Raw genomic sequence first — 12,928 nt, 5'->3', positions numbered from 1 at the left:
TTTGTCAAATATTAATTGAGCATAATGGAATGGGTCAATTTCTGGGTTCTCTATTTGGTTCCATTGATTGATATACCTGTTCTTATGTCAGTACCAGGCTGTTTTGAGTACAATGGCTTTGTACAATAACTTTATATCTGGTATTGTGATCCCTCCAACTTTGTTCTTCTTTTTCAAGATTGCTGTGGCTATTCGGGTCTTTTTTATTCTATATGAATCTTTGGAGAATTTGTTTTAGATCTGTGAAATATGTTGTTGGTATTTTAATAGGTATTGCATTGAATCTATAGATTGCTTTGGGTAGTATTGACATTTTAATGATGTTAATTCTACCAATCCATGAACATGATATATTCTTTTACTTGTTTATATCTTCCTCTAGCTCTTTTTTCAATGTCTTATAGTTTTCAAGTACAGGTCTTTTACCTCCTTGGTTAAGTTTATTTTTAAGTACCTTAATTTTTTTGTTGCAATTATAAATGGGATTGTTTAGTTTCTGTTTCTGAGAATTCATTATTGGTATAAAAAATGCCATAGATTTCTGGGTGTTAATTTTGTAACCTGTTACATTGCCATATTCACTTATTAAATCTAGCAGTTTTTTGATGGACTCTTTAGGGTTTTCTATGTACAATATCATGTAATCTGTGAATAATGACAGTTTTACTTCTTCTTTTCCAATTTGAATGACTTTTATTTCTTCTTGTCTGATGGCTATGGCTAGCACTTCTAGTACTATGTCAAATAGGAGTGGTTAAAATGGGCATCCCTGTCTTGTTCCTCTTCTTAGGGGAAATGGTTTTAGTTTTTGCCCACTGGGTATGATGTTGGCTGCACGTTTATCATGACCCCTACAATATGACCCCTCTATTTCCACTTTGCTGAGACTTTTTATAAAAAATGGTTGTTGGATTTTGTCAAATGCTTTTTCTGTGTTTTGATATGATCATATGCTTTTTGTCTTTCAATTTGTTCATGTGATGTACCACATATATTGATTTGTGAATATTGTACCAATCTTGCATCCTGGAATAAATCCCACTTGGTCATGGTGTATGATCTTTTTAATATATTGCTGATCTGATTTGCTAATATTTTATTGAGGATTTTAGCATCTGTGTTCATCAAGGATATTGGCCTATAATTTTCTTTTTTTGTAGTGTCTTTATCTGGTTTTGGAATTAGGGTAATGCTGGCCTCATCAAAAGAGCTTGGAAGTGTTCCTTCCTCTTGGATTTTTTGGAATAGTTTGAGTATTAGTTCTTCTTTGAATATTTGGTAAAACTCCCCTGTGAAGCAGTCCAGACCAGGGCTTTTGGTTGCTGGGAGTTTTTTGATTACTGCTTCTACTTCATCAGTTGTTATTTGCCTACTCAGGTTTTATGATTGTTCCTGATTCAGTTTTGGAAGGTTGTATTTTTCTAGGAATTTATCCATTTCAAACATGTTGTCCAGCTTGTTGGCATATAGTTACTCATGGTATTTTCTTACAATCCTTTTTTTTCTTTCTGTGGTGTCAGTTGTTACTTTACCACCTTTGCTTCTTATTTTATTTATTTTGGTCTTCTCTCTTTGTTTCTGGATGAGTCAGCTAAAGGTTCATTAATCTTGTGTATCTTTTCACAGAACCAGAACTTGGCTTCATTAATCTTTTGTATTTTTTTAAGTCTCTATATAATTTATTTCTGCTATAATCTTTATTATTTCCTTACTTCTACTTACTCTGGGATTTTCTTGTTTTTCTCTTTCTAATTTTTTAAGTTATAGGGTTAAGTAGTTTATTATTAATTTTTCTTGATTTTTGAGGTAGGCCTGTAGTGCTATGACCTTCCCTCTCAGGACTGCTTTAGCTGTGCCCCAGAGATTTTGGGTTGTGTGTCCATTTTCATTTGTTTCCAGGAAGATTTTTGATTTATTTATTAATCTCATTGGTAACCTTTTCATTGTTTAATAACATGCTATTGATCCTCCATGTGTTTGAATGTTTTTGAGTATTTTTTACTGTAGTTGATTTCTAATTTCATTCCATTGTGATCTCATAAGATGCTTGATATGATTTTAATCTTATTTTTTTTAGTTTTTTTTTAAATTTTGTTTTATTGCTTAAAGTATTACAAAGAGTATTACATATGTCTCCTTCTCCCCTGCCCAGACATTCCCCTGGCCTCCCCTACCCCCCAGTGTCTTGTGTCTATTGCTTATGCTTATATGCATGCATACAAGTCCTTCAGTTGATCTCTTACCCCCCAACCCCCAACCCTCCCAGGGCTTCCCACTGTACTTCAACAGTCTGTTTGATGCTGCTCTGCCTCTGTATCTATTTTTGTTCATCAGTTTATACTGGTCTTTTTTTTATATTTTATTGATTTTTTACAGAGAGGAAGGGAGAGTGATAGAGAGTTAGAAACATCGATGAGAGAGAAACATCGATCAGCTGCCTCCTGCACATCTCCTACTGGGGATGTGCTCGCAACCAAGGTACATGCCCTTGACCGGAATCAAACCTGGGACCCTTCAGTCCGCAGGCCGACGCTCTATCCACTGAGCCAAACCGGTTTCGGCTATACTGGTCTTTATTATCCATAAATGAGTGAGATCATGTGGTATTTTTCTTTCATTGACTGGCTTATTTCACTTAGCATAATGCTCTCCAGTTCCATCCATGCTGTTGCAAATGGTAAGAATTCCTTCTTTTTTACACCAGCATAGTATTCCATTGTGTAGATGTACCAAAGTTTTCTAATCCATTCATCTACTGATGGGCACTTAGGCTGTTTCCTAAGATATGATTTCAATCTTCTTGAACTTGTAGAGACTTGTTGTGTGTCCTAACATGTGGTTATATATATATATATATATATATATATATATATATATATATATATATATATATATATTGTGTGTGTGTGTGTGTGTGTGTGTGTGTGTGTGTCTTCTATATTTGAGAATGACCCATGTGCACTTGAGAAGAATGTATATTCTGCAGCTTTGGGGTGAGATGTTCTATAAATGTCAATTAGATCCATCTGATCCAGTGTGTCATTTAGAGTTGCTATTTCCTTGTTAATTTTTTGTCTGGGAGATCTACCCAGTCAAGTCATTGGGGTGTTAAAGTCCCCTACTATGACTGCATTGCTGTTGATATCTCCCTTAAAGTCCTCCAGAAGTTATTTTTATATATTTAGGTGCTTCTTTATTGGGTGTATATATGTTTGCCAGGGTCATATCCTCTTGTTGGATCAATCCCTTTAGTATTATGTAGTGACCTTTATTATCTCTTGTGATGGCCTTCATTTTATGTTAAATTTCTATACTCACCTTTATTATCTGGCTCAAGGCATCAATTTAGGCCCAGCACAATTCGGGCTAGTATATTAAAACTGACCTGAAAGCCTCCAGGGTTAAAGTAACATCAGGATGGAGAGGATGTACACATTAGAAGTATAATCCTCAAGGGTACACCTGGTCTTCATAAAAAAAAAGTTTTTAATTTTTAGGGCACCTCAAGTGGAACATAGATTAGTCAGTCGGTACATATATTAAATTTCTTATAAAACTTCCCCCTTTATTTCTTTTAATCTATAAGCTTACAGAGCCAACTTTATGTTGTTATTACCATAACTGACAATCAATTTGTAGTCAGAATTTCATCTGAAAAGTTGTGTTTTTTTTCCCACTTTTTCTGCAGGATTATCATTGGTAGTAGAGAGCCTCTTTTCACTGGCGGTTTTAGATCTGTTTATTTTTTTATGTATGCATTTATTACTTCTCTACCAAACTTCAAATCACAAACATTACAAGCACCATTTTGTACTTTCAGTATATGGTAATCATCGTCTTGACTTTAATCCTTTTTACAGGTAACTACAGAATTACTTTGCGTATTTCAGATTCCCTAAGGAGACTTCAAGATAGCCATAATTTAATAAGCATCAATTAACAATTAATGGAAGGAATAGGGAACAAATTCATCATGTTCATTTTTATGCTTTTGGGGTAAAAGATTAGAAAGCTTGGGGAACTGGTGAAGGAACCTTATGTACTTAGCTGCAAAACTGTCCCTTGTGAATGTTTTTAAACAGTAGGGATGTATTCCAGGGCACAAAAAGGGTTATGTGTAATCACTTTTGAATAGCCTCCAAGCATAAAAATTAACTGACTTGAATGACTTTAAATTAGTAAAATTAGATAAAGTAAATGTGTGGTCATATAATCAATTATATGTGAGGAACAAGATGAATACTTCTCAGGATTATTCTTTTGGGGTTGTTATTTGGGTTCAGCTGTGATGGAAACTTTTTGATTAATGCTTGAAGCTGGGGAAAAAAATGAAGTAGGTTATAAAATGATCCAGTTGGAGAAATAATGAAGTTGGAAAGCTTTAAGCCCTTTTAAACACAAGTGAAGCAACATTCCATCTCTACCTGTCTCACTTTAAAAAAATATTTTTATTGATTTCAGAGAGGAAGGGAAGGAGACAGAGAGATAGAAACATCAATGATGAGAGAGAATCATTGATATGCTGACTCCTGCATGCCCCTACTTGGGATCAAGCCTTCAACCTGGGCACGTGCCCTTGACCGGAATCAAACCCAGGACCCTTCAATCCGCAGCCCAATGCTCTATCCACTGTGCCAAACCTGCCTCACTTGTAAGTTCTAGTTTTACCTCAAATCATATCACTGATATAGGTCAGTTTGGAAATTTTTAAGTATTTTTCTCTGATTTTAATTCTCAAGTTCAAGAAATATGTAAAAATTAACAATGTAAGCTTGTCAGAAATCACAGCCTGAAGACAAATGTAAACATTATCTGAGAAACTGTGCATTTTGATGGTGGCTCTTTTTTGATATAATAGTATCTGTGTGCTGCTAGTCTCAATTCCTGAGTACTGAGAAGACTATAAATTCTATTTAAAACTGAAAGGGAGAAACCAAGATGGTGGCATAGGTAAACACCAGAAATTGCTGCCTCCCACAACAAATTCAAAAATACAGCTAAAAGACAAAACGGACATAATCCAGAACCACAGAAAGGCTGACAGAGTGGAAATTCTACAACTAGGAGGAAAGATAAAAGCACACTGAGACTCAGAGGAGGTGCGGAAGTGCAGAGGTACGGAGGCACAAGCGGCAAGGGCTGGCAACTGAGGATGCGGCTGTCTTTTTGAATCGGGAGGGAGTCACAAGCCCCCGACTGCTCTGAGCTCCAGTTCCGGGTGAGTCTCTGGGGACCCAGACTCATATGGGGAGAAACTGGACTGTCTGGCAGCAGGCAGAACTCGGAACTTGAGGGCGGCTTTCTCTCAAAGGTGCTTGCAGCGATTACTGGGACACTGAGAATTGGGGCCCCTTAGGGCAGGGCTGAGGATCAGCCATAGCTGTTTGCTCCGCCCTGTTGATTCCCTGAGACCCCGCCCCACCCAAGCTGCTGCAGAGGCTTTTGCATATGAAAGGCCTGGCCCTTAGCAATCTGAAAATTACCTAACAAACTTCAGCTGGGCCAGACAGACCCAGAACTTCCAAGAGAAGGCCAAGGCCCCACAGCAGCTTGCATTGCTTCACAGCTGGGCCTCATTTGTGCACCTACAAACCCCAACAGGGAAGAAGAATCTGCAGATCTCCTCGTAGCTCCTGCTGGGTAGCCTCAGGCAGAGGCTAAATTAGCACCTCCTTAGATCCAAGACCCAGTGTACCCAGTGGTCAGAGCGGGACCATCCAGATTACAACTCCTCAGATCCATAAGGGACACACTCAGGGGGCAGACTCAGTGAGCACCAAAGCCCCACTGAATCAAGTCTTGCCTCTTAAGGGTGTCTTCAGCACAGAAGTTCTCCCACTGTAGACACAGCTGACTCTCACTGCCAATTGGCCTGGAGGTCAATTCCCCCCAGTGATACCTACAACAATCAAGGCTTAACTACAACAAGACTGTGCACAAAGCCCACAAAGGGGTTCACCAAGAGTGTCCACCTCAGGTAATTGGGGAGGCTGATCCACTGGGCCCTATAGGACACCTAACACACAAAGCCACTCTACCAACACAGGGAAGCATAAAAAATGAGGAGAGAAAGAAACAGGTCACAAATGACAAAAATGGAGGAAAGCAAACGACTGGATATAGAGTTCAAAACCATACTTTTAAGGTTTTTCAAGAACTTTTTAGAAACCACCGATAAATTTAGTAAGACCCTCAAAAAGTCTGGTGAGACCGCCAATAAATGTAGTGAGACCCTCAAGAAATCTAGTGAGACCCTCAAGGTTATGAAAAAGGATCAACTAGAAATTAAGCATACACTGCCTGAAATAAAGGATATTATGCAGAGTTCCAACAGCAGACTAGAGGATCGCAAGAATTAAGTCAAAGATTTGAAATACGAAGAAGCAAAAAACACCCAACCTGAAAAGCAAAATGAAAAAAGAATCCAAAAATACGAAGATGGTGTAAGGAGCCTCTGGGACAGCTTCAAGTGTACCAACATACGAATTATAGGGGTGCCAGAAGAAGAGAGAGAGAGCAAGATATTGAAAACCTATTTGAAGAAATAATGACAGAAAACTTCCCCTACCTGGTGAAAGAAATAGACTTACAACTCCAGGAAGCGCAGAGAACCCCAAACAAAAGGAATCCAAAGAGGACCACACCAAGACACATCATAATTAAAATGCCAAGAGCAAAAGACAAAGAGAGAATTCTAAAAGCATCAATAGAAAGACAATCAGTTACCTACAAGGGCGTACCCATACGACTGTCAGCTGATTTCTCAACAGAAACTTAGCAGGCCAGAAGGGAGTGGCAAGAAATATTCAAAGTGATGAATGCCATGAACCTACAACCAAGATTACTTTATCCAGCAAAGCTATCATTCAGAATTGAAGGTCAGATAAAGAGCTTCACAGATAAGGAAAAGCTAAAGGAGTTCATCACCACCAAACCAGTATTATATGAAATGCTGAAAGGTATCCTTTAAGAAGAGGAAGAAGAAGAAAAAGGTAAAGATACAAATTATGAACAACAAATACACATCTATCAACAAGTGAATCTAACAATTAAGTGAATAAATAATCTGATGAACAGTATGAACTGGTGATTGTAATAGAATCAGGGGCATAGAAAGGGAGTGGACTGACTATTCTTGGCGGGGGGTGGGGGGAGGAGTGTGGGGGATGCGGGAAGAGACTGGACAAAAATCGTGCACCTATGGATGAGGACAGTGTGTGTGTGTGTGGGGGGGGTGAGGGCGGAGGGTTGGGTGGGAACCGGGTGGAGGGGAGCTATGGGGGGAAAAAGAGGAACAACTGTAATAATCTGAATAATAAAGATTTAATTAAAAAAAATAAAACTGAAAGGCCTGCCTGATAAGTGTGGCTCAGTTGTTGAGCATTGACCTATGAACTAGAAGGTCACAGTTTGATTCCTGGTCAGGGAAAATGCCCAGGTTGCAGGCTCAATTCCCTCGGCTGGGGCATGAAGAAGGCAGTCAATCAATGACTCTCATAATTGATGTTTCTATCTCTCTCTCCCTTTCTGAAATCAATCAATATATACAACCAAAGGCCTGAGAGTGTCACTATTCTAGTTAAACCAGTTTCCTCATTTTTCTTTTCAAAATATTTTTTATTGAAATATGAATACAGAAAAGTATGTTAGTGTATAGCTCAATGCATTATCACAAAGTAAACACATTTATGTAACTAGCACCCTATCAATAAGCAGCACAAACACTCCAGAAGCCATTGTTGGGACTCTACACTCACCTTCCCCAAAAGCAACCACTATCCTGACTTTTGACAGCGTAGATTCTTTTGGTGTTTTTGAATTGTATGCAAATAAAATAATAAAGAATGTATTTTTTTATGTCTGGCTTCTTTTGTGTCTGGTTTCTTTCCCTCAGTATTGTTTGTGAGGTTCATCCATATCACTATGTAGTTGTAGTCTGTACCCATGTTTTTTGCTTTGGATTTGTCCCCCCCTCCCTCCCCAGTGAGTTTACTGGCTTTTATATTCATGTAATGTGCAGTGGATGTATTGAGAACAGTAGTTTCAGGCTTCTATTTTCTATATTACCTAACACTGCTTTTTCCTGACAGTCTCATATTACAACAGCTTCTTCCAAAAGTTACATATAATCCTGAATGGTCACACTGCTGACAAAAACTTTTTCCCAGTGGTTGGCTAGACCACTGGCATTGCTTCTGTTACCACACTACACTGAATACTGACTCTCAAAGGTTTATAGTGTTTTCTTCCCAAATCTAAGGGCCTTTCCCTAGTCTTCACCTTCCTTGGCTTCTTTATTTAATAACTAGAGGACCGGTGCACAAAAATTTGTGCACTTGGGGGGGGGGGGGTCCTGTGCCCTCTCGGCATTCTGGGACCACTCGGGGGATGACCACCTGCTGGCTTAGGCCCACTCACCGGGGGAATGGGCCTAAGCTGGCAGTCAGACATCCCTCTGGCAGCCTGGGAGCCCTTGGGGGATGTCCACTTGCCAGCGGGGAGCAGGCCTAAGCTGAAGTTGGACATCCTTAGTGCTGCTGAGGAGGCAGAAGAGGCTCCTACCACCACCGCTGTACTGGAAGCCGTCAGCCTGGCTTGTGGCTGAGCAGAGCTCCCCCTGTGGGAGTGCACTGACCACCAGGGGGCAGCTCCTGCATTGAGCGTCTGCCCCCTGGTGGCCAGTGTGTCATAGTGACCAATCATTTCCAGTGGTTCTGCTGTTATGGTCAATTTGCATATTACCCTTTTATTATATAGGTTAGAGGCCTGGTGCATGGGTGGGGACCGGCTGGTTTGCCCTGAAGGGTGTCCCAGATCAGGGTGGGGGTCCTGCTGGGGTGCCTGGCCAGCCTGGGTGAGGGGCTGAGGGCCGTTTATAGGCTGGCCACACCACCTTCATGGTGGGGGTCCTGCTGGGGTACCTGGCCAGTCGGGGTGAGTGGCTGATGGCTGTTTGCAGGCTGGCCAAGCCCCCCAGCGGGGACCCTCACCCCATGAGGGTGTGGCCAGCCTGGGTGAGGGGCTGATGGCTGTTTGCAGGCTGGCCACAGCCCCTTCAGGGTGGGGGTCCTTGCTGGGGTGCCTGGCCAGCCTGGGTGAGGGGCTGAGGGCCGTTTTCAGGCTGGCCACACCCCCTTCAGGGTGGGGGGTCCTGCTGTGGTGCCTGGCCAGTCTGGGTGAGGGACTGGTGGCTATGTGCAGGCTGGCCAAACCCCCCAGTGGGGACTCTCACCCCATGAGGGTATGGCCAGCCTGGGTGAGTGCCTAATTGCTGTTTGCAGGCTGGCCATGGCTCCAAGCCACCCAAGCTCCCAGTGAAGGCTGGCTGGAAGCAGGTATCTGGGATTTATTTATGTTCTATAATGGAAATTTTGTTGCCTTGAGTGGAGGCCAAAACCGGCCAGGGCAGGCGGGAAGCTTGGCTTCCTCCATCACCGGGGCAACCAAGCCTCCTGCTTGCTCCAACTCCGTGGCTGCCGGCCGCCATCTTGGTTGGGTTAATTTGCATATAGTCACTCTTATTGGCTGGTGGGCGTGGCTTGGGGTGTAGTGGAGGTGTGGTCAATTTGCATTTTTCTCTTTTATTAGATTAGACTAGAGGTCAAGTGCACAAAATTGTGTGTGGTTAGGGTCCCCAGGCCTAGCCTGTGATCAGGGCCATGTTCTTCCCATTCACCAGTCCACAGTTCTTTCCAGCCACCACTGATTGATTGGAGCCTGAGGGCTGGGAGGAGGCACCAAGAGGTCTGCCTTCCATCTGCTCACTAGTTCCTGCCATGCCACTCACCCTGGTTCCCCCATTAGCCATCTCCTGATCAATTGGAGCCTGTGGGCTGGCGGGAGGGACCAAGCAGTCTGCCTTCTACCTGCTCGCCAGTCACCGCTGCCACTGATTGATTGGAGCCTGACCACCCTGATCGGGGTGTTGGGGGCAATCCAGCCCCAATCAGGCTGGTTCACTGGCCACAGTGGGTGTCATAGTGACCAGTCGTTAGGTCGTTATGGTCATGATGGCATTATGGTCTCTGGCTTTTTATATATATATAGATACTCAACATCTATTCTGTAAAATTCTCGTAACATGATTTCCATTATTCCTTTTATACCACTCTGTGCCTTTCTTCCATCCTCCTTCTGTCACCTAACTCTATCCTTTATCCAAGATTTAGTCTTCAGCATTTTGGTTCTTTCTTTCTACATTCTCCCTGTGAGAGTTCCTTTAGTTCCATGGCTTCACTTATCTCCTTAATGTTGATAGCTCCCAAATCTCTTTCTCTAACCATAACTTCTATCTCCTTATATTCTGAACATCTGCATGTCCCATTGGTACAATCAGTAGTAATTTATCTTTATTGTTGAAAGTATTACAGATGTCCCCTTTGTTTTTTCCCCCATGACACCCTCCACCTTGCACCTGCCCCTCCCAGGCCTTCACCACACTATTGTCTGTGTCCATGGGCTATGCATATATGCACATAAGTTCCCCGGTTAATCTCTCTTCCCCACTCCCCACCACCCCCACCTTTCCTCTGAAATTCGTCAGTCTTTCCATGGGTCTATGTCTCTGGATCTATTTTGTTTACCATTTTATTTTGTTCATTAGATTCCACATATGAGTGAGATCAAGTGATACTTATCTTTTTCTGACTAGCTTATTTCGTTTAGCATAATACTCTCCAGGTCCATCCATTCTGTTACAAATGGTAAGAGTTCCTTCTTTTTTACTGCCATATAGTATAAAATTTAAAAAAGTGATTTTTAGCACTTCTTTTACCCAAAACTGACTCATCTTATTTTTTTTCTCTCTTTGACCATCATCTCTAATCTCTGATCTCCTTGGCTTATTTTTCAGTAATTCTTAACATAGCCCTTTCATGCTTTATAGCTAATTAATCCCAACTTTCCTATTTATTCTTCTTCAGAAGCTTTTTATTTTTGCCCATCTCTTTCTTTCAATCCCTAGTCCAGGCCTTTATTCCCTCATGCCTGGATTGCTCCAACTACCTCCTATTAGAAAATATGTTGAGTAGGCAGAAGTGGAACCCAAACACCTATTCAATTTCCCAGACCCTTGTCTCTCCTTTTCTAACACATGCTATACACTATCTGCTGCCAGGTGTACTTCTTTCATTATTTTCCTATTATAATAGTTCAATTCAGTCCAAGATTAATTTTAACATGTCAAAACATATTTATACCAGAGACTATGCTAGGTGCTGGGAACACAGTGGTGAAGATAGATAAGGTCCCCTGTTTTTCTGGACTTCATATCTTAATGGAAAGGAAACAAAGAAGAAATTATGGGCTTGATGAGCTTTGTGAAAGAAATGATTTTGAAGAAGAGATGAATGGTCAAATGTTCCAAGCAGATGGGATGGCATGTTCAAAAGTCCTGAAGTCAGAAGGAATTTGACATCCTCAAAGAATACAGAAGTCTAGGATGGCAAGAGAAAGAGGGTGGAACAAGGTGACAATAGGGGTAAGGAATGGTCAGATCTTACAAGGTTCTTTATAAACTATATTAGGGAATTTAGATTTTGTATGAGTAATGGGAAGTTGAGGTGTTTAAACAGGGAACTATAATAATGTCATTCTCCTTATAAGAAAACTTTAATAGTACCATACTTCCTTCTCTATCAAGGTGGAAACTTACCTTGGTGTTTGGGCTCCTCTTCTGCCTACTCAACACATTTTCTAAGTCTCTCAAAGCAGAATTCACTCACTAAGTCCAGGCGTGCCTGTTCCCAACTTTCTGGGCATGTCTCCCTAACTACATTAAGATCTCCTTGAGAACAGGGATTATGTAATGTCTATTTTGTATCCTTCATAGTATTAAGCACATGGTTCTTCTTAAATTGCATAGAATATGAAGGAGGAGATACCATTATGATATAATGTTTTTATATCTATTTTATAATTGCATTGTGGGTATGAGAAACACCCAAAGTAAATTCTGTTATTGTCATATCAGGAAAAAAATAGTAAAATCATGGAGATGAAAGTGTGTTTTTGATATGTCATCTGGAACTGTTCTTTAAGAAGCCCTGTCTGAGATACATGCAAAAGGATGAAACTAGATCACCAACTCACACCATACACAAAAATAAACTCAAAATGGATAAAAGACTTAAACGTAAGATGGGAAACCATAAAAATACTAGAGGAATCCACAGGAAGCGAAATCGCAAACCTATGCCGAAGAAATTTCTTCTCTGATAATGCTCCTAGGGCAATGGAAACTAAAGAGAAAATAAACAAATGGGACTACATCAAAATAAAAAGCTTTTGCACAGCAAAGGAAACCATCAACAAAACAACAAGAAGACCCACTACATGGGAGAACATATTTGCCAATGATACCATCGATAAGGGTTTAATTTCCAACATTTACAGGGATCTCATGAAACTTAACAAAAGGAAGATAAACAATCCAATAAAAAAAATGGGCAACGGACCTAGATAGACACTTTTCGAAAGAGGACATACAGAAGGCCGAAAGATATATGAAAACCTGCTCAAAGTCACTAATTATACGAGAGATGCAAATCAAAACGACAATGCGTTATCATCTCACACCTGTCAGAATGGCTATCATCAACAAATCAACAAACAACAAGTGTTGGAGAGGATGTGGAGAAAAAGGAACCCTTCTGCACTGCTGGTGGGAATGCAGACTGGTGCAGCCACTGTGGAGAACAGTATGGAGTTACCTCAGAAGACTAAAAATGGAACTCCCATTTGACCCAGTGATCCCACTACTAGGAATATATCCCAAGAAACCAGAAACGCCAATCAGAAAGGATATATGCACCCCTATGTTCATAGCAGCACAATTCACCATAGCTAAGATTTGGAAACAGCCTAAGTGCCCATCAGCAGATGAGTGGATTAGAAAACTGTGGTACATCTACACAATGGAATACTATGC

This window comes from Myotis daubentonii, chromosome X (genome assembly GCF_963259705.1).
Source record: "Myotis daubentonii chromosome X, mMyoDau2.1, whole genome shotgun sequence".
Classification (NCBI taxonomy): Eukaryota; Metazoa; Chordata; class Mammalia; order Chiroptera; family Vespertilionidae; genus Myotis; species Myotis daubentonii.
This window is presented reverse-complemented; position numbering follows the sequence as displayed.